The following is a 22500-nucleotide window of genomic DNA, read 5'->3' as shown; positions in this document are numbered from 1 at the left end:
GCTGTTGTGTCTCTTGGTTGCGTAGTGAGGAATAGGAAAGGAAGGGAAGGGAAAGATTATAGGCATTGGTTGTGTAGAGTGAGGAAGGGAAAGGAACGGAAGGAAAGGAAGGCAGAAAGGCGTTCGTTGTGTGGTTGTATTTCATTTGGTTGCATGGTGAGGAAGGGGAAGGGAAGACAGTCTTTGGTTGTATTGAGTGAGGAAGGGAAAGGGAAGGGAAGGGAAAGAAGGGAAGGAGGACAGGTACTGGTTGTGTGGTTGCTGAGTCTATTGGTTAGGTGGTTGTTTGGTGGGCTGGTTGAGGCGAGGAGGCTTGTGTTGCACCTATTCCAACCCGCGGTCAATCTCCTTTGCCACACACACACACACACACACACACACACACACACACACACACACACACACACAGACACACACACACACCAACGTTGCCAGATTATTGTACTCAGCCTCTTAAGTTTGCCGATTTCCGATCCAAAATCTGTCTCCACCCCGATAATGAAATATACTTGTAGTTATCGTTGAAATGGATAACTATTGGTGTTTTTTTTAGTGAAAGTTATGGGTCAGAAATCGGTAAGTACGAGGTTTTGAGTACGATAATCTGGCATCGGTGACACACACACACACACACACACACACACACACACACACACACATAGAGCAGAAGGAGGTGGTATTAAGAGACAAGGTAGTGGTGGGTGCAACATAGCTCACCAAGGCACCATAACCCAGCCCTTTACGCCACAATACCACATCCCTAAGCACCCCAACACACCATCCCACGGCTCCTCACACCTTCCCTCACAGTATCCCTCAACGTCATCCTTCAGTTTCCTGCTACTTTTTAATCATTTGTTTTATCTTTGAAGTTCCGCCACCGACCGTCACAGTACTCTTCAGGCAGTTCAAAATTCATCTATATCCCTTTCTCTTTCCTCATGTCTGCTTCAGGTTTATAGTTTCTGCTCATTTTTTAATCGTTTCTCTTTGAACCTTTGCCGCACTGCTCTTGAGACTGTCCAGAATTCACCTTCCTACATCCCTTTACTTCTCTCATAATGTCTTCTTCAGGTTTATAGTTTCTGCTCATTTTTTAATCGTTTCTCTTCGAACATTTGCCGCACTACTCTTGAGACTGTCCAGAATTCACCTTCCTACATCCCTTTACTTCTCTCATAATGTCTTCTTCAGGTTTATAGTTTCTGCTTATTTTTTAATCGTTTATCTTCGAACATTTGCCGCACTACTCTTCAGACTCTTCAGAATTCACCTTCCTTCATCCCTTCCTTTTCCCTTTTAATATCTTCCTTCAGCGTTCTAGTTTATACTCACTTTTTTATCCTCTGTTGTTTTTTTCCGAGGGCTCCCACCGACTGTCACACTACATTTCAGACACTCCAAAACACGCCCTCTTATATCCCTTTCTCCTCCCTTTTAATGTCTTGCTTCACCCTTCAAGTTTCTACTCGCCTCTTTATCCTCGTTTGTTTTTCCGAAGTCTCACCCCCGACTGTCACACTACTCTTCAGACACTCCAAAACACACCCTTCTACATCCCTCCACTTCCCTCTTAATGTCTTGCTTCACCTTTCTACTCGCCTCTCTACCCTTTGCTGTTTTCCGAACCCTCGCCGCCACACCACAATGCAAACAGTCAAACACACCCACCCACTGCGCCTCCACATCAATATCACACTCCCTGCTGTATGCCCTCACATCAACACACACACACACACACCCGCTGTTCTTCCCTAATATCCACACTCCCCTTGCGTTATACTCCCCGCAACGTCCACAGCACTTCTGATCAAGCACTTCCCTTCACCCATACTGTCCAATTTTGCATCCTTTATCATTTTCTGTGCTATTTATCCTTCCCACCCGTGCACCCTCGCCACGCCTCTTCTGTATCATCTTGTGGCATATAGGTCAAGGTACTGGCAGGGGGATGTTGTTTGTGTATTGCCTAAGAGAGTGGCAGGAACATGTGTGGGGATAGGACCTGGCTGGCTGGTATGTGTGTGTGTGTATGTGTGTGTGTGTGTGTGTGTGTGTGTGTGTGTGTGTGTGTGTGTGTGTGTGTTACACACACACACACACACACACACACACACACACACACACACACACACACACACACACACACACCTAATCTCTATTTTTACCCTCCCAGCTGGTCGCCTTTCCTCAGCCTCCATACTCTGTCTCTCATTCTCCCCTCCCCCCCCGCCCCCCCATACTGTAAACTGTGACCCCCCCCCCCCCTCACCCTGCCCCTCACTCACTCACACTCACAATACTCGTCCCTCACTCACGACTCATGGTGGGGAAATTACGTAGCTGAATTGGTTGGTGTCACTCGTCGCCTTTCACTTACTCACTCATTCACTCACTCATATATACTCATCGCCTCTCGCTTCTCTGTTCACGTATTACTCAAATTCTGTAATCTTTGTTGTTAATGTCACTCACGCATTTATTACTCACTTATTCATTCATTCATTCATGCAGTCAGTCAGTTAGTCAGTCACTCACTCACTCACTCACCCACCCACCAACTTGATATCTCACTCACATGTTCACTCACTCACCTACTTACCCTCACTCATCATTTACTCACCATGGACTTACTCACTGACTTACTCACTTACAACTCTTTTATCAATGCACAAACACTCATTGAAATATCTGTATTGTCCTCACTACCTATTCATACTCATCCCACATCTAAGACTCACCACCACCACCACCACCAGACGAAGGGTTCCCTCATACATTCTCCCTCCTTACCGAGAAGTCTTAAGCATATTCCCAGAGCGGTACATCTTTCTCCAACACATTACCCTTTGCTATGTATTGTGTATAGATATTGACTAACGCATAATGCAGGGGTAATTATTATGCATTTCTTATATTGTTTACTGCAGGCGTTGGCATTGTCGTATATTATTAACCCTGAGTATGTATGTGTTTCTCTTCCTTATAATGATTTACGTGTTACTGAACGTTGCTGTTTATTATTAGTATATCCAGTATTGCTTGATTGTACGAGGCAGGCATATCTTATTTGTTTTGATTATCCTTATTATCATTATTATTTATTATACTTTATTCTCTTTTATTCTTTATTGTTATCTGTGTCTTAGGTATATCGTGGCAACAGACTTAAATAACATAGTATATATTTGTATTTTTCTGCTTTGTTATTATTATCAATGGTGTTCTTGCGAGGTAGAGGAGGAGGAGGAAGAGGAGGAGGAGGAGGAGGAGGAGGTGTCATGTTATTTTTTTTTTTTTTGTCTCCGTAGTTAAATTTGTTGTTCTTTGTTTTAAGAGGCGACTCTGTATGATGTGATATATATGGGTAATGGTGATATAATTCTCTCTCTCTCTCTCTCTCTCTCTCTCTCTCTCTCTCTCTCTCTCTCTCTCTCTCTCTCTCTCTCTCTCTCTCTCTCTCTCTCTCTCTCTCTCTCTCTCTCTCTCTCTCTCTCTCTCATTATCATCTATTCCTGTATTGTTCATTATGTTCTCTTACGGTATGTGGTGGTGGAGGTGGAGGTGGAGGTGGAGGTGGAGACTTGGCGATCGGTTGACATTGCAGCTTTATAGTGGACGCTGGTTTGCTCTCTCTCTCTCTCTCTCTCTCTCTCTCTCTCTCTCTCTCTCTCTCTCTCTCTCTCTCTCTCTCTCTCTCTCTCTCTCTCTCTCTCTCTCTCTCTCTCTCTCTCTCTCTCTCTCTCTCTCTCTCTCTCTCTCTCTCTCTCTCTCTCTCTCTCTCTCTCTCTCTCTCTCTCTCTCTCTCTCTCTCTCTCTCTCTCTCTCTCTCTCTCTCTCACACACACACACACACACACACACACACACACACACACACACACACAATTCCAAACTTCGCTCTTCCTTCCTTCCTTCCTTCCTTGCTTCCTTCCTTCCTTCCTTCCTAACTTTGCCTCCCCTTGATTTCTTTCCCTCTCATTCTTCCTTTTCTCACATTTCCTTCCTTTCTTCCTTTGTTCTCTTCCTTCCTTCCTTCTTCCTTTTTTTTGCACTTCTTTCCTTCATTACTTCAAACACGGGGACGAGAAATGACACAGACACACGCACACATACACACACACACACACACACACACACACACACACACACACACACACACACACACACACACACACACACACACACAGATACACGGAGAGACAGATACTGACACATGATAGACAGACAGACTCATCCCTTGCTAGTCCTCATCTTTCCTCCTCTCTATAAACAGACAGACAGGTAAAGAGACACAGACAGACAGACAGACCCTTGCCTTCCTTGTCCTCATCTTTTCCTCCCTCCTTTCGTCATCCTCATCCTCCACACATATAGACAGACCCTTCCCTTCCTTGCCCTCATCCGCTCCCCTTCCTCCATCCCCTTCATCCTTCGCCCCACGACACCTACCTGGCTCGTGACACCTGCATGCACCGATTATCCATCATGCCCCCGTCACCTCCTGCTTACCTGTACCTTTGTGTGGCGTGATGACCCGCATTGTGAGGGCTGATGAGAATGGTTGCTGGTGGTGCTTGGTAATGTGGCGGTGGTGGTGCGTGTGTGGTGTGTCGGTGTGCGTGCTGGGTGATGTGGTATGTGCGTGTACGTATGTGTGAATGTGTGTGTGAGTATGTGTATGTGTGTGTGTGTCTTCCGGGAGTTTACTGAATGTGACTGCGATGATGAATGTTCTGAGCGTCAATGTTGGCTTTTAAATTCATTAGCTTTTCATATTCATGCCAAGTATTATACAAGATATTTTCGTGTAGTTTTGGGTGTTTGCTTTTGGGAGATGACAAACCCGCTCTGTTGAACTTTGGAACTGGTCCTTAGAGATGGTGACTCTGGTGGTGATGGTGGTGGTGGTGATTTTCGTTGTGGTGGAGTTGGACATGGTGGTGGTATAGTGGTGTTGGTAGTTATAGTAGTGGTGGTGGTGGTGGTATCGTGGCTGTGGTGGGGTGGTGGTGATGGTGATGATGGTGGTGGTGGTGGTTGTGGTGGTGGTGGTAACGTTATCATGGTGGTGGTAACAGTGGTGGTGGTGGTGTTGGACATGGTGGTGGTATCGTAGGTGTGGTGGGGTGGTGGTGATGGTGGTGGTGGTTGTGGTGGTGGTGGTAACGTTGGCATGGTGGTGGTGGTGGTGGTGGCATTTTGGCGCTGGTGGTGTCGATGGTGGCGGCGGCGGCGGAGGCTTAGTGGTGGTGGTGGTGGTGGTGGTGGTAGCTAAGTATAGCCAACCACAAGGCTCTCTCGCTGCACGCCACTCTTGTGTGTGTGTGTGTGTGTGTGTGTGTGTGTGTGTGTACTGCTGAAGTGTACCACATGTGTTGTGTGTAGATATATTTGTGGAGAAGAGTGGTAGGTGTGTGTGTGTGTGTGTGTGTGTGTGTGTGTGTGTGAGAGAGAGAGAGAGAGAGAGAGAGACAGAGAGAGAGAGAATGTGTGTGTGTTTAAAAAAAAATCTCGTAGCGTGTCATTGCGTAACATTTATCTTTATCCTCAAAAGAATCACTTAAAACACACACACACACACACACACACACACACACACACACACACACACACACACACACACACACACACACACACACGGTTTATATAATCACATTTTGCACACATTTCCACGTTCGCCAGAATTCAATTACTTTTCCTTTTTTTTTTTTTTTTTTTTTTTAATGTCTTTTATGATTCCTATTCTTATTTTTATTTTATTTTATTTATTATTTTTTGGTGTGTGGAAACTCTTGGAAGGGAAAACTTGAATAACTTGTCACCTTTATAACGTTGGGGTGACGCTTTGGTTATCGATATACAGCATCATCTCCTTGTCACCTCTCTGATCTTGGTTTACCTGTTCAGTGACATCTTTGCTTACTTGTTAAATGATATCTAGAGTGTGAAGGAAGTGGAGGGTTTTGAATATGTGTGTACGAAGGTGGACTAAAATGTAGTGATGCTTGTTCTAGGGGAGATAGATAGATAGATAGAATGGATAGATAGACAGATAGATAGATAGATAAAGAGCGTATATATCTCGTTAAACATCCAAATTTAACATCAAGCAACACTCACACAGCAAACTTCACAAAAATCTAAAGTTCTAAACCAAGAAGGAAAATCTATACTTATGAATTGGTAAGGGTAGATAGAATAATAGATAAATAGATATAGATAGATTGATAGATAGATATAAACACTCACGCAAAGAACATAAGAATCTATCCCCATAAGAAAACTCCACACGTGCAAGTCGGTAAGGTTAGGTGGCCGAGGATGCGTGTCAGCCGGCCGGTGTTGGGTCTTGGTATGCGCTAGACACACGCGCGCCAGATGCTCCTGAGGGTGGTAAGTGTGGCAGCATTTGTCATAGGACGCTTATCGGGGCCGGCAGGTGTTCCAGGCTCTTTCTCAGGCCGCCAGGTGACAGACGAAACGATGAGGCAAGAGGATGCTGAGGAGGAGAAAGAGGACGAGAATGAGAGATGAGATGACAAGAGAGAGATGAAAACGATGGAAAAAAAAGAGAGAAATATATATAGTTGTTTACATTTTGCGACGTCATGGAATATCGGCTTTTTCCTTCCATACATCCACGGGGTAGAAATACACATGGCTTATGAAAAAAAGGGAAAAAATAGGAAAAAACTGAGGACATGAATTCGGAAAAAAGTTATACCGTAAAAATACGTAAATAAAATAGAAAATCATATGGCGAGAAATAAAATATAGTTCTTTTTGAGAGAGAGAGAGAGAGAGAGAGAGAGAGAGAGAGAGAGAGAGAGAGAGAGAGAGAGAGAGAGAGAGAGAGAGAGAGAGAGAGAGAGAGAGAGAGAGAGAGAGAGAACACACACACACACACACACACACACACACACACACACACACACACACACACACACACACACACACACACACACACACACACACACACACACACACACACACACACACACACACACACCTTTAAAACACATACAGAATCATAGGGTCATATCCTTAAACAAACCTTCCGATACCCATGCAGACACATTTAACAGGACTTTCGTAGGACCTGTGTATGTGTGTGTGTGTGGGGGGGGGGGGCTGGGGAGGAGGTAGTTATATGACCCTGGTGATAGTTTAACAAAGTTCCTGCGCCGTGAACGTAAGGAAACACTCAAGGAGACACATATAACCTCTTCTTTGACCTGTAGAAATGATTGACACAAGACAAGGAAGCGTCTTTCAGTACTAACCATAAGACTCATGACCCGTACCTGTAGTTGACGAGAGAGGTGAATGGGGTGACTAGCCTAATTTAAGCACTCGGGCAGCAGGTGTTGGTGTGTGCGTATGTTATCACCACTCACCGATCACCGCCCTCGCCGCCTTCAAAGGGTAACGCGCTGGGTCATTTTAATCCCATGCTTCCTTACTCGCATACCCGCCTCGTGAAGGAAATGTCCATGCATGTTATATTCGAACCTGCTTACCGTGCAGAGAGAGAGAGAGAGAGAGAGAGAGAGAGAGAGAGAGAGAGTATTCGTGATGACTTACTTATCTCGTAAACGTTTTATGAGATGACCTGTTAAGCATATATAATTTCTCGTCTCGCTATCCCCTCCTTCTCTCCATCCTTCCCTCCTTCCTTCCCTCCCTCTTTCCTTCCCTTTCTTCCCTCCCTTCCTGGATGTTCCGTTTTTCTCTTCTCTTATATTTTCACGGAACAGAAATTAAAATAAACAAAGAAAGCAATGTAAAAAAGCCTACTAATCACTGCCTCTGTAAACGTAGATAGGAGTTAATACATAATTGAATGTGAGAGAGATAATTAGTTTTGTTCATAATTAGTTAGTTAGTTATTTTTTATTAGCGTCCAAGGGGAGTTCAAACGTGGCCGGGGGATTTTTTCTTTTTTTTACTTGTGAATTCATCGTCACTATTTCAATATCCTCTTCTTTTTTTCTTCTTTTTTCTTGTTTTTTTCCCTTTCTTTCCCTCTTCGTCTTTATCTTGTTCTTGTTCGTCTTCTTCTTCTTCTCCTTTCTTCTTCTTCTTCTTCTCTTTTCTTTTATCCTTCTTCTCCTTTTCCTTCTTCTTCTTCTTCTTCTTCTTCTTCTTCTCTTTTCCCTTATCCTTCTTCTTCTTCTTCTTCTCCTTTCTTCTTTTTCTTCTAACTATTATTATTACTTCCATTCTTTTCATTACCAACGTCACTGTTATCTTAGCCATTGTATGTATTTCCTTGATGTCCTTTTTGTATTTTCGTGTGTAGTATTTTTCTGTGCGTCCTTGTTAACAGCTGTGTCTTGTGTCCCCCCGCAGGATTAGCGTAGCAGTAGCCTTGTTCACCTGTTCATTAGCTGTGCCGACCAGGTAAGTACATGGCTCACCTGTATTCTCTCTCTCTCTATCTATCTATCCAACTCTATCTAGCTATCTATTATTGGTGTTTTGTGACTTTTATTCAATTGTTTCCATCAGCCAATCAGTTTCTTACTCCAGTTGTGGAAAGTTAATCAGAAATGGCCGAGATGAAAGAGATCCCGCAGTATTAAGGAAGCTGATTTTGAAATAGTAGTAGTAGTAGTAGTAGTAGTTGTTGTTGTTATAGGAGTAGTTATTTTTGTTATTGTTGTTGTATTGGTTGTAGCATCAGGAGTAATAGTAGTAGTAGTAGTGGTGGTGGTGGTTATGTGGTGGTGGTGGTGGTGGTGTAGGGAATAGCAGCGTCAGTGGCTGTTGTTGTGGTGGTGGTGGCGGTGGTGGTGGTGGTGGTAGCGGGTGGTGACACTTGCCAGGAATGTTGCCAGAAATAAACGTTGTATGAATGAAACTGCGGCGGCCAAGGAGGCTCGCTGGGGCCCGCTATGTTTAGGGAGACGGTGGCGGCGCTGGCTCTGACGAAGGCGGTGCTGGCGATGGTGGATATTTTTTTTTTATACATGTGGCCTATTGCGCAGGTAGGCTATTACATTGGGGCCTGATGGTTGGCCCGAGCCCGTCATGGCGCAGGCAATTGTTTATAGTGGCGCCATTATTATTGGCTCATGCTGCCCCCCCGGAGCTCATTCTTGACTTCACATGCGCTGCACAGCTTCTTCTAGAGTCCGGGTTGATAGGTGGTCTTCAGGACAGCATGTGGGTAGTCTTAGGCCACTCGGCGGTGACTGAAAAATCCCAGGTGGTTAGCGGCGGATTCAAACCCGCATCATGGACAGCGCGGCGGAATGCGGGGCCGGCACGCTAACCACTCAGCCACCGCCTCCATGCAGGAGAGATGGCTTCATGTGTTGCTCTGAGGGGTATTCTGGTAGCGGCAATGGTCTCTTTTTCTGTGGTAGCTAAAGTCTTGTCAGGGGCGAGGGAAACACTTTACTCTGCTAGTAATATAATAGAAAATAGCGTAATTTTGACCCCTTCTCTTCCTCCAAATCCTCCTCCTTCTTCCTCTCTACCCCTCCTTCACCTTAATTGCTCCCCTTCCCCTCTTCCCTCCTTCCCTCCTTCTCCCTTCCATCTCTCTGTCACCCCCCATTAATATAGCTTCAGATGTGTTAATTCCTCCCCCTTCGCATTCTTTTTCCCTCCACCCCTCCTTCTTATCCCTTCCTTCTCCCCTCCCCCCTCTTCCTCCCCTCCTCCCCCTCTTTCACCTCCCCGAAAAGTGTTAGGGCAGACATTCGTTGGCGCCGCGTTCGAGGTGGGACTGATGGCGGGCAGCAGCCTTTGTGTGTGTGTGTATATTGGGTGCTGGTGAACGTAAGGAGGGGGGGGGGGAGCGAGGGAGGGAGAGGGGAGAGGGGGGAAGAGGAATGGACTATGGGGTTATTGTAAGGTAAGGTATTTGGCTTCCTGATGGCCGTTCCGCGCGTTTAGTCTGTCTTTTTGTGTCTTCGTGTATGTGTGTGTTGGGGGGGGGGGGGGGATGATGCTGGTGGTGGTGAGGTTGGTAGTGATGGTGAATTTGGTGGTAGTGGTGGTGGTAGGGTGGTGAGCTTGGTTGCCCCTATTGGTGGTGTTTATATTGTTTACAGAAAAGGAAGCAACTGTGGTGATGATGAGGGTTGTGGTGGTGGTTGAGGGTGGTAGTGATGGTGACTTTGGTGGTGGTGGTAGGGGGTGAGTTTGGTTGCCCTATGGATGGCGTTTTTCATATTGTTTACAGTAAAGAAAACACCTCAGAGGGCACAAAAAAAACATACATAATAAGTACAAAAATAAAACCCGCCATAGTCCTGCCTCTAATGGATAAAGATGATGATGATGATGAGGAGGAGGAGGAGGAGGAAGTAGCTATTCTAAAGAGGTCATCGAATTTGATATCATAAGCGTCTTCCTGGTAGTTGTAATCATGTTGGAAAAAAAGGTTACGTTCTTCCTGATATTCTGTAGAAAACTTTATAATTCAGCGCCTTTTCTTCCGTCACTAAATACCGAGTTGTTCTTCAGGGTTTTTTCTGGTCCTGTCTCCGTTTTCTTTGAGGCTCAGAGCGACGGAGATGAGCACTGACTCCACGCGCACCTATAGCCGTATGCACCCAACCTTACCCCCGTTTTCTCTCGACAGCGCCTTTTCTTCCGTCACTAAATATCGAGTTCTTCTTCAGGGCTTTTTCTGCTTCCGTCTCCGTTTTCTTTGAGGCTCAGAGCGACGGAGATGAGCACCGACTCCACGCGCACCTATAGCCGTATACACTCAACCTCATCCCCGTTTTCTTTCAACAGCGCCTTTTCCTCCGTCACTAAATATCGAGTTCTTCTCCAGGGCTTTTTCTGCTTCCGTCTCCGTTTTCTTTGAGGCTCAGAGCGACGGAGATGAGCACCGCCTCCACGCGCACCTATAGCCGTATGCACTCAACCTCACCCCCGTTTTCTCTCGGCTCATTTTCGGTTCATCCTTTAGACTTTCTCTCATTATATCAATTTCTTGTGAGGAGGAAGTGAGTCACGTGTTTTTATCTGAGAGAGAGAGAGAGAGAGGGAGAGGGAGAGTAATAAAGATAAATAACTACCTCGGGTCCAACTTTAGTAATAGTCTGTCCTTGAAATTAAATCTTGAAGGAAAACGAAATGAAACACCACCAACTGACTTTTTTTGTTGTCTTTTGCTAAGCCCCGTCGAGGTTAGGTTAGGTTAGCCACTTTGTGTGAGACCTGGAGGAAGGGGAGAGAGAAGAGGAGGGAGGGGAGGTGATGAATGTCATGCTTATTAACACGGAGGGAGAGAAGAAGAAAGGGTTGTAGATGGAAAGAAAAGGTAGATTGGAAGAAGAAGAAAGAGGAGGAGGAGGAGGAGGAGGAGAGGGAAAGGGGATTGTGATGACGGTCAAGCTTATTAACATGGAGGGAGAAAGGATGAAAGGTCTATTGATGGAGAGAAAAGGTAGGGTGGAAGAAGATAGAGAAGGGGAGATAGAGAGAAGAGCGGGGGAGGATTTTCTGAACGAGTTTATGTATTGTTACTAAAGTGTGATCAAGAGAGAGTATTTAAGCCGTGTTAAGCAGAAACGGAGGTTAAATTGGCGCAAGTTTGAGGGGGTGCAGAGAGAGAGAGAGAGAGAGAGAGAGAGAGAGAATCTTGGCACCAGCGGCACTCTTTGGCACCTACACCATACTCTCGCTTTCCTCCCCCCTCCCCCTCTCCACACATTCTCTCTCTCTCTCTCTCTCTCTCTCTCTCTCTCTCTCTCTCTCTCTCTCTCTCTCTCTCTCTCTCTCTCTCTCTCTCTCTCTCTCTCTCTCATTTCATTATTTCAGTTTTTCTTTTTTTAATCCTCTTTTTATTATTTTTTATTTTCCCTTTCATCTCCCTTTCATCTCCTTTTCCTCTCCTCCTCCTCCTTCTCTCTTTTCCTCCTCCATTGATTTCTCCCTCTTATTTATTTCTACCTTTCTTCTCCTTCCATCTCCCTTTCCTCTCTTCCTCCTTCCTTTTCCTCGTTTCTTTTTACTTTTTTCCTTCATTGTTTACGTATCTCCTCCTTCCACCATCTCCTTTTCCTCTCCTCCTCCTCCTCCTTTCTTTCCCTTCTGTGTTCCCCTCTTTATTTTCACTCAGAGGCGCTTCTCAAGGTCTTTAATTATATTGTTTTTAGTTTCCCCTTCTTTGTTTACGTTCTCATCCCTCCATCACCCTTTTCCCTCCTCCTCCTCCTCCTCCTTCCTTTCCCTCCTTTGTTTGCTTCTTAATTATCTCTCAAAGACGCCTCCCAAGGTCTCGATTATCTAACCTTCAGTCTTATTTTACATAGATAGTTGACTTGTTACGAAAGGAGTGGATACAATGTTTCCGTATCTTCGTAAGACTCTGCATCGCCTCCCAAGCTCACTAACGTTTAATTAGATCTACATATCGTTTGAGTCGTTTGGTAGATACATGAATCACTATAATAGGCAACCTCGTTATGAACCACCTTAGTCTGACCTACCTACCTGCTCATGTTTCCCTGTTTCCTTCTCCTCTTTCTGCCCCTCTATCCTCCTCCTCCTCTTCTTCCTTCCCCTCTCCTGCTCCTCCTCCTCCTCCCCCTCCTCCTCTTTTTCTTACCTACCTACCTGCTCATGTTTACTCTGTTTCCTCCTCTTCCTCTTCTTCCTTCTCATTCTCCTCCTCTTTTTCTTGATATATTTTCTCTATTTTTTTCTTTTCCTCTTGTAATTCGTATTTTCCTCTGCTACTGTTCCTTTGTTTCCTCTTCCTCTTTCTTCCTCTCTATCCTCCTCCTTCTCTTCTTCCTTCCCCTCTCCTCCTCCTCTTTTTTCTGATTTATTTTCTATTTCTTTCTTTTCCTTTTGTGATTCGTATTTTCCTCTGCTAGTGTTCCTTATTTTCCTCCTCCTCTTTCTTCCCCTCTACCCTCCTCCTCCTCTTCTTTCTTCCCCTCTCCTCCTCCTCCTCTTCTTCCTTCCCCTCTCCTCCTCCTCCTCCTCCTCTTTCTCTTGATTTCTTTCTTTTCCTCTTGTGATTCTTATTTTCCTCTGCTAGTTTTCCTTATTCCCTCTTTTACTGTTTTTTCCTTATTTCCTCCTCCCTCCATCTCCTCCTCCTTCTGGTTCCTCTCTTTATCATCTTCTCTTATAGTTCCGTCTTGATTATTCTCCGCTTGTTTGTTACGTTAGTTCTTTTTGCATTATTTTATCTCTTATTTTTCTCCTCCTCCTCCTCTTCTTTTTTTTTCTTTCCCTTTTTTTCCTCCTCTTTCACTGTTCTCTTATTTCCTATTCCTTCTTTTCCTCTTCCTCTTATTTTTTTCCTCCTCTTCCTCCTCTTCTTCATCTCTTTTTTTATTTCTTTTCTCTCCTTCTCGTGTTCCTTATTTCCTCATCTTCCACTGTTTCTAATTTCCTCTTCCTCCTTCATAGTCCGCCTTTCCCTCCTCCTCCTCCTCCTCCTCCTCCTCCTCCTCCTCCTCCTCCTCCTCCATCTTCAAGCTGCAAGGAAATCTAAGTTAAAGGTGTGTTTCCAGAGTCACGAATTGGGGGCCTTCCTTCACCTTCCCGGACCGACCGACCCACCTGGCGCCGATATAGCTACTCTGTATGTGTGTGTGTGTGTGTGTGTGTGTGTGTGTGTGTGTGTGGGTGTGGGTGTGGGTGGGTGGATGAGAAAATGTATGCTTTGTAATAGTTTTGATCACGGAAGATTTAATGCCGAGGATTCCTTAAAATAATCTACGGTTTTTACCTCCCCGATTTCACTTACAGCGTCCCATTCAGCGAGGGTGCCGTGTGTGTGTTTAGAGTGGGGAGGGGGAAGGGGGAGGGATGTGCGTGTGTGTGTGCGTGTGCGTGTGTGGGTGCGTGTGGGTGTGCGCGTGCGTGTGCCACCTTACACTTCCGCATCACCTTGACCCGTCGAGAATTATTTTGTCTTCTCTGATGTTCGATACGCGGCGCAATTCTCAGTTCCGCCTTTTTTCCTCCTTTCTGAGAGTTCCCTTCCTCCCTCTTCCTCCTCCTCCTCCTCCTCCTCCTCCTCCCACCCTTTATCCGCGATGCACTTCCTGCCTTTCCACACTCTCTCTCTCTCTCTCTTTCTCTAATCTCTCTCTCTCTCTCTCTCTCTCTCTCTCTCTCTCTCTCTCTCTCTCTCTCTCTCTCTCTCTCTCTCTCTCTCTCTCTCTCTCTCTCTCTCTCTCTCTCTCTCTCTCTCTCTCTCTCTCTCTCTCTCTCTCTCTCTCTCTCTCTCTCTCTCTCTATCTGTCTCTCTCTCTCTCTCTCTCTCTCTCTCTCTCTCTCTCTCTCTCTCTCTCTCTCTCTCTCTCTCTCTCTCTCTCTCTCTCTCTCTCTCTCTCTCTCTCTCTCTCTCTCCCCCCCTGACACCTACTACTAGATATTCACTCACTTTCTCTCTCTCCCTCTCTTTCTTCTTCCTTTCTTTTTTTCCTATCTTTTATCTCACAACATCCACAGTGATTTCCTTCTTCTCCTTTACTTACAAATTCACTCACTCACTCTTTCTCACACTCCCCATCTCTTTATCTCTCCTTTCTTTCCTTCCTTTAATCTCTATATTCACAGTGACTTTCTTGTATTCTATCTCTCTCTCCCTCTTTTCCTTCCTTTCTATCTTATCTCTCTCTTCATTCATAGCGGTTTTCCTTCTTTTCCTCTACGTACAAATTCACTCACTATTTCTCACACTCCCTCTCTCTCTCTCCTTTCCTTTCTTCCTTTCTTTTATCTCTCTAAATTCACACTGGTTTCATTCTACTCCTTTCCTCTCATCTCACTCCTCGTCTACTCTCACAGCTGTCTCCTTCTCGTTGTTTTCTGCTTCTCTCTTACTTCTTCTCTGTACGCCAATGTCTTGCTTCCTCCCTCCCTCTCCCTCTCTCCCTCCCGCCTCCTTATAAAAGCCTGACACTTTCCTTACAAGGCTTGACTTCCTCCTTCCTTCGTTCGTCCTTCCCTTCCTTCTCCTCTGTATTCCTGCTTCCACCTCTCTCTCTTCTTCGCTCTTTTCTTCCTTCCTTCCTTCCTTCCTTTCTTCTCTCTCTCTCCCTCACATCTCCTTGGACCGACTTACCGATATCCCAACACACACACACACACACACTCTCTCTCTCTCTCTCTCTCTCTCTCTCTCTCTCTCTCTCTCTCTCTCTCTCTCTCTCTCTCTCTCTCTCTCTCTCTCTCTCTCTCTCTCTCTCTCTCTCTCTCTCTCTCTCTCTCTCTCTCTCTCTCTCTCTCTTTCAATACTAAGAGGGCAATCGCTTAACATCTATGTACGATCTCTCCTTCCTCTCAAAGTGAAGTGAATTGATGAGAGAATGGAGGAGGAGGAGGAGGAGGAGGAGGAGGAGGAGGAGGAGGAGGAGGAGGAGGAGGAGAAAGAATAAGAAAAAAAGACTAGGAGGTGGAGGAGGAAGAGAAGGAAGAGGTTCAGGTGACTAAAAAACAGAAATAAAGATGAAGAATAGGAAAAAGGAGAAAGAGGAGAAGGACGAGGAGAAAGGAGGAGGAGGAGGAGGCTGAGAAACAACAGATGGAAGAAGAAAAGAAAGAGGAAGAGGAGGAGGAAGAGGAGGTTGAAATGGAGTAGGAACAGCAGAAAGATGAAGAAGAAGAGGAAAAGGAGGAGGAGGAGGAGTTGGAGATTGAGATAGCAGAGGAAGAGAACAAGGAAGAAGAAGAAGAGGGGGAGGAGGAAGAGAAGGAGGAGATAGCAAAGAAACAGCACAAGAATAAGGAATAGAAGATGAAGGAGAAATGAATATTGAGATGGCAGAGGAAGAGAAGAAGGAAGAAGAAGAAGAGGAGGAGGAAGAGAAGGAGGAGATAGCAAAGAAACAACACAAGGATAAGGAATAGAAGGAGAAGAAGGAAGGAGAGATTGAGATTACAGAGAAGAAAAGGAGAAGGCGAAAGACGAGAGTTAACTTGAGATGACGAAGAAATGCATTTGAATGATGAATAACAGTAAGATGATGATGGTGATGATTAGGAGGAGGAGGAGGAAGAGGAGTGTTATGAAGGGAGGTTAGGTTGTGGTTCTCCTCTGCCGTGTCTCCGCTGCCGCTCTCTTCTCCCGCTTCGCCGCCGCCGCCGCCACCACCTCGCGAGCTGACTGAGGTAGCTTGCGTTGCCCGAGTCTCCACCTGCTGACACTTCTGCTTTAATGCTCTGTGTAAGACCTGCTTTGCCTCCCTCTCTCTCTCTCTCTTGCTCTCTTTCTCTCTCTCTTTCTCGTTCTCTGTCTCGCTCTCTTTCCCTCTCTCTTTCTCTTTTCATTTCTCTTTAATGCTTTGTCTAAAACTTGCCTCTGTCGATCTATATCTATCTATCTATCTATCTATTCTCTCTCTCTCTCTCTCTCTCTCTCTCTCTCTCTCTCTCTCTCTCTCTCTCTATCTATCTCTCTCTCTCTCTCTCTCTCTCTCTCTCTCTCTCTCTCTCTCTCTCTCTCTCTCTCTCTCTCTCTCTCTCTCTCTCTCTCTCTCTCTCTCTCTCTCTCTCTCTCTCTCTCTCTCTCTCTCTCTCTCTCTCTCTCTCTCTCTCTCTCTCTCTCTCTCTCTCTCTCTCTCTCTCTCTCTCTCTCTCTCATTTCATTTATGGTTTGGTACGCCGGCATATTGACTGAAGTGCCTCATACAGTTCCCTTGCGAGTATGTGTGTGTGTGTGTGTGTGTGTGTGTGTGTGTGTGTGTGTGTGTGTGTGTGTGTGTGTGTTTGTGTGTGTTGTTGTGTGTGTGTGTGTTTTCTGGAAGTAGTAATATACCTAGTACAGGAAAGGAAAAGGGAGATGATACGAGAGAACTTCCTGGTAATGGTGTCGGGTAGAAGAGGCTGCGAGAGTCGTAATAGTAGTAGTAGTAGTAGTAGTAGTAGTAGTAGTAGTAGTGACGGCGGGGGAAGTCATGTTATTATGCAAATAGTTTCAGCAGCAACAGCGGCGGGAATTGCACTAACAACAACACACTGACGGCAGTAGTAGTAGCAAGCGCTGGAGGGCCGGAATGAAGGCAGGAAAATAGACCCACCAGCCAGCCAGCCAGCCAGCCAGTCCGCCCGTTAGCCAGGCTGTTGTAATGTTTTGGTACGATGGTGCAGTGCTCTCACGCCTCCACACACACACACACACACGCCATGTTTGACTACTCCCATCACCCTGTAGCTGTGTGTGTGTAGTGTTGGGGGAGAATGTGTTAGTTTAGGTGTGAAAATGGGTTGGTGAGAGGGGGGATGTGGGTGTTGGTTGGGGGGACGGATGTATGTGTTGGGGGGATAGGGATGACTGTGTGTGTGTGGGGGGGGGGGGGGGTTGTCCGTGTGTCTGTCTGTTACCATCCCCCTGTCTCTCTCGCTCGCTCGCTTGCTCAGTAGTCGGACGTAAAAGTCGACGGTCCCATTCTGCCACATTTAATTTTCTTTGCGCGGCGTCGGTGTTTTAGCTCCTTCATATTTTAGTAGCGCCTTTGTCCAGAGCGAGGCGTTTTCTTCATGTCTGGATTATGTATAAGTTACGCTCGTGTTTTCCGCTGCGCGCTGTAATATAGTTTTGTGATCCTTGCTTCCTTTTCTTTCTTTCGTTTGGTTGTTGTTTTTTTACTTGTCATTCTTCTTTTCTTTCTCTGCTTTCCTCCTTTTTTTCTTCTTTTTGTCTCTCGTTTCTTCATTTTTCATAACTATTTTTCAATTTAATTTTCTTATGGGAGTGATATCTTTTCATTAAATAAAAAAAATCATTAATATACTACTACTACTACTACTACTACTATGACTACTGATTCTAATTCTTCTAATACTAATAATAACGATAATAACCTCTACCAGAACATACAGCAAAAGTGACTGTCATACCACTGAGCTAGGTTGGGTTGCCGTGGTGATGAGGCGGAGAAAAAGAGACAGTCACCCACGCAAGCAATAATGATTCAAGCCGTGAGCGCGTGTTGAAGGATGCGGGTCAGGCAAGGCTCGGTGCAGTGAGAGAGTGAGTGTGTGTGTGTGTGTGTGTGTGTGTGTGTGTGTGTGTGTGTGTGTGTGTGTGTGTGTGGGCTGCATCCATTCATAGGCCAGCCACGAGGAAGGAACAACCACGCAACACCGCCTCTGCCCACGCCTTGCATCCCTCTGTCCGCTGCCTCAAGTTGTCTCACACTACCGCCAGATATTTTTAAAGGTCGTGTTAGTATTTTGTTAATAGTTACATGGGTAGTTTAGGCTTTCTCTCTTATTGTAATGGGCTTCCTTCGCTTCTTTGTTTCACTAACTTCACTAGTGTTTAAGTTTTGTTGTATTCTCGTTTTTTCACATATATTTTTTTCTCCTATACTTTTTAATTTCCTCTCTCATTCTCTTTTAGTAACTTATCTTATGGGTAGTAGCTCACGTTTGCAGTTCCGTCTCCTTCCTTCTCCTTTGTCTTCTGTTCATGGCTTTAAATCTTTCCTATGTATTCCTCTCTATATATTTTCTCTTCAACATTTGCATTTTTTTTATTTACTCTCATTGTGTTTAGTACGGCCATGACTTTTGTTTGCCTTCTATTACTACTGCTACTACTACTATTGCTACTACTACTACTACTACTACTACTACTACTGATATTGTTGTTTTAAGTACTGGAAGAAAAAACGTGGTGTGAGGCAGGATCACCACGTCTAGATGAGCTGTATTTTGCTTGGATTTTTACCTTCTGCTTTCTCCTAATGATGTATTTCCAAGTGGCAGTTTCTGGTAATGGTGTATCTCTCTCTCTCTCTCTCTCTCTCTCTCTCTCTCTCTCTCTCTCTCTCTCTCTCTCTCTCTCTCTCTCTCTCTCTCTCTCTCTCTCTCTCTCTCTCTCTCTCTCTCTCTCTCTCTCTATCTATCTATCTATCTATCTATCTATCTATCTATCTTGAGAGAGAGAGAGAGAGAGAGAGAGAGAGTATTGAGCGGTGGTACATAGACCTTCCTTCCAGGCTTTCAAGGCATAATGACCCTTCCCTTTTTTTCTCTCCTTTTTTTCTCCTTACTTTTCTCTCTCGACGTCTTTAACATTTCTTATTTTTCCTCCTCCTCCTCCTCCTCCTCCTCGTGAAAAGTCTGTGACCTCCTCCCCTCCCTCACCTCTCCTCCTCCTCCCTTTCATCATCTTCTTTCACTGTTTTTTTTCTTGTTATCTCATCGTGTAAGTTTTTTCCCACACCATCTTCATCTGTGTCCCTGTTTTTCCGTGTCACTTTCTAATTCAATGACGTGTTTCGATCATGTTTTTCTCGCCTTTCTCATATTGATTCGTTTTGTCTTAGCCTTTCTCTTTCTCTTTCTCTTTCTCAGTCTCTTTCTGTTTGTGTCTGTCTCTCTGTCTCACACGCACATGCACCCCCCCTTCACACACACACACACACACACACACACACACACACACACACACTCCCCTTGTATGGCTTGACCCTCTAACCCAGTGAATAGGCCTTGTTGCCCTTCACTTATCTTATGTAACTTGCCCTTTGAAGTACTGTTTAAGAGGAAGAGTTTGTGAAGCACCGTCAACGAGTGATTCCAAACAAAGGCGTTGCGTGTGAAACTAATTTAAGTGCTCTGTGAATTAGTGTGTGTGTGTGTGTGTGTGTGTGTGTGTGTGTGTGTGTGTGTGTGTGTGTGTGTGTGTGTGTGTGTGTTGTCAGAGAAGGAAAATACTCGATTATGTTTATCATTATTATTATTATTATTATTATTATTATTATTATTATTATTATTATTATTATTATTATTATTTCTCCACTCATGTTTCTCTTCCTCCCTTTTTCTTCTATTCTTTCTTCTATGTCTATGTCCTTTTCTTTCATTTCATTTCCTCTAGTTTCCCCCCCCTTTCCTTCCCTTCCCTTCCTTTCCCTTTCCTTTCCTCCCCTTCCCTTCCCTTCTCTTCCCTTCCCTTTCCTTCCCTTCCCTTTCCTTCCCTTCCCTTCCCTTCCCTTTCCTTCCTTTCTCTTCACCTTCGCTCTTCCCTCTTTTCTCTTCGTTCCTCATACCATCCCATTCCCTCATCTCCTTACTATTCTCTACTTTATTCTCTTCTCTTCTCGTTACCTCTCCTCTCCTCTTGAAAGTGAGGTGAGGTGAGGTTAGGTCAGTACGTGGTCAGAAGCGGCGGTCATCGTGTGTATTCGTGGAGTTGCGGTTGTTATATTTACGAATGGTGGTGGTCGGTATAAGGTGACGTGAATGGTCTTACAGGTAAAGTGAAATCAGGTGAAGCGAGGTGAGGTTAGGTCAAGTCAGGTGTTCGTGCGCGTGGGTCAGAGAAGCTGGTCAGTACTGGTGGCGGCTGTTGTGGCGGAAGGGTCAGTGAAGGGCGGGGATTACGTGAGGAAAAGGTCACGTGGGGATTCATAGGTCACCGTAGAGGTCATGTTTGATGGAAGTGTGAGGTTTTGACACATGCTACTCCTGTTGTTGTTGGTGTTGTTGTTGTTGTTGTTGGTGGTGGTGGTGGTGGTGCTGTCTTCTGTCTGTCCCTTCCTGTCTATTATTTTTTTCCTTCTTGTTTTTTTCTTTTCCTGTTGTTCTTGTTCATCCTCTTCTTTTCCTTTCCCTTTTTTATTCTTATTTTTTTATTATTCTCCATCTTCTATTTTTTTCCCGTCATCATCATCATTATCATCATCATTATCGTCTTGTTCTTGTTCTTCACCATCATCTTCATTGTCGCCATCATTATCTTTGCTCTCCCTATCTCTCCCCCACCACCACCACCAACAACAACAACAATAACAACAACAACATCACCACCATCACCACCACCATTCTGTATACATTTACCACCCTCATCAATGCTTTAACACCTACCACATATAAACACCAATTCTCTCGTCTCCCTCCACACTTCTTGACGTCCAACACAATAATCAACATCTCCCTCCTCCTCCTCCTCCTCCTCCTCCTTTCTCTTACTAACTCTACTTTTATCATAGTAATCATTATCTACCCCCTGTCTGTCACTACCTCTCTACTTCTTAACTTCTCCTTAGCAACAATCATCTCCTCCTCCTCCTCCTCCTCCCCTCCTTTGTTTAATTATTTTTTACTTTACTTAAACTTTATCATCCCCCCCCTTTTTTTTTTACTCCCCCTCCTCCCCCTCCTCCCCTTCCTTCACTATCTAAATGCTTGTCAAATTTTCCTTACCTTACTTCAACTTTTTCTCCCTCCCTGTTCTTACTCCCCCTCCTTCGTACCTTCCTTCACTATCTCCGTCCTTCTGTGATTTGATTGACCTCAGTTACCGCCATCTCCCCCTCCTCCTTCCTCCTCTCCTGCCTCCCCCTCCCTCCCCATCCTCCCCGTCACCCCCCCTCCCTCCCTTCACTCAATCTTTTTATTCTCACCGATCTCTTCCAGGAAGGTTTTCTTGTTATTCTCGTGACGGTAAAATTCCTGGTAGTCTATTGTGGTGGCGAACTTGTCCTTCACCTCCCCCCCTTTTTGTGTGTGTGTTTGTGTGTGTACTGTCTGTCTGTTTGTCTCGGTGCTTGTCTGTCAGGGAGTCTACTTTGCCCATCACTCACTGCTACTCATGCTGCATACTCATTCACTCATACTGCAAGGTAAATCGGTGCATGTCTGTCAGTGAGTACTTTGCCCATCACTCACTGCTACTCATGCTGCATACTCATTCACTCATACTGCAAGGTAAATCGGTGCATGTCTGTCAGTGAGTACTTTGCCCATCGCTCATACTGCTCCTCATCCTGCATACTCATTCACTCATACTGCAAGGTAAATAAAAAGATGGAAGAGAGGATTGCATATGGAAACACAGCCAAGGAGTTTAAAGACCGATTCTATAACCCGCTCTGATACGAGTTGGCGTTGGTACCGTTGCGTGTGTCTATCTGAGTCTAATTTTCTTGCCGTCATTTCATCCACTCACACTGGAACGAACGCTAAATATCCTCCTCCTCCTCCTCCTCCTCCTCCTCCTCCTCCTCCTCCTCCTCCTCCTCCTCCTCTATCTCCTCCTTTTTTCCAAAGTTAAATCTGTTTGCCGAGTAACTTATATAATTATGTATTCCAACAACAACAACAACTCCTCCCCCCCCACCCTCCCCCCACCCCCCAAAAAACTCTATTCTGCTTTCACAGTTTCATCATCCCCATTTTTCTAGGTCAGTTTATTAAATCGTATAAATATGAACTGAAAAATGGGATCCTGCCACGCTAGCTACACCGCTCTCCTGCCCCTGTCCTTCCCCACCCCGACCCCACCCCGACCCATCCCGACCCCACCCCGACCCCACCCCGATCCCACCCCGACCCCACCCCGATCCCACCCCGCCCACCAACTGACCTCACTGCTATATTTGGATCCGATTGTTCAGTGTCAGGCGAGAGAGGATTTGCCGTTCTACCATCGTCCCACTCCTTTCCATTTCTTCTCTCTACCTTCCTTCCCTCCCTCCCTCCCCCTTCCTTCCTTTCCCTCCTCCTCCCACTCTTTCAATCAGCTTATGCAACGTCTCTTCCTTTCCTCCC

The 22500-nt window shown here is 45.3% G+C and overlaps 1 protein-coding gene across 3 annotated transcripts in view; it reads left to right on the top strand.

Annotated features, from left to right (window-relative positions):
- LOC127006954 (cAMP-regulated phosphoprotein 21-like) overlaps positions 1–22500 on the top strand; it is a 124309-nt gene that overhangs the window by 9755 nt on the left and 92054 nt on the right. The window contains exon 2 of one of the 3 annotated variants that reach the window (XM_050877351.1): positions 8356–8406. The exons of the other annotated variants lie outside the window; for them this stretch is intronic. The gene's annotated coding sequence lies outside the window, so the exon portion shown is untranslated. The remainder of the gene's footprint in view (positions 1–8355; positions 8407–22500) is intronic. 3 annotated transcript variants of the gene reach the window in all.

This window comes from Eriocheir sinensis, chromosome 34, assembly GCF_024679095.1.
Source record: "Eriocheir sinensis breed Jianghai 21 chromosome 34, ASM2467909v1, whole genome shotgun sequence".
NCBI lineage: Eukaryota > Metazoa > Arthropoda > Malacostraca > Decapoda > Varunidae > Eriocheir > Eriocheir sinensis.
This window is presented reverse-complemented; position numbering and strand designations above follow the sequence as displayed.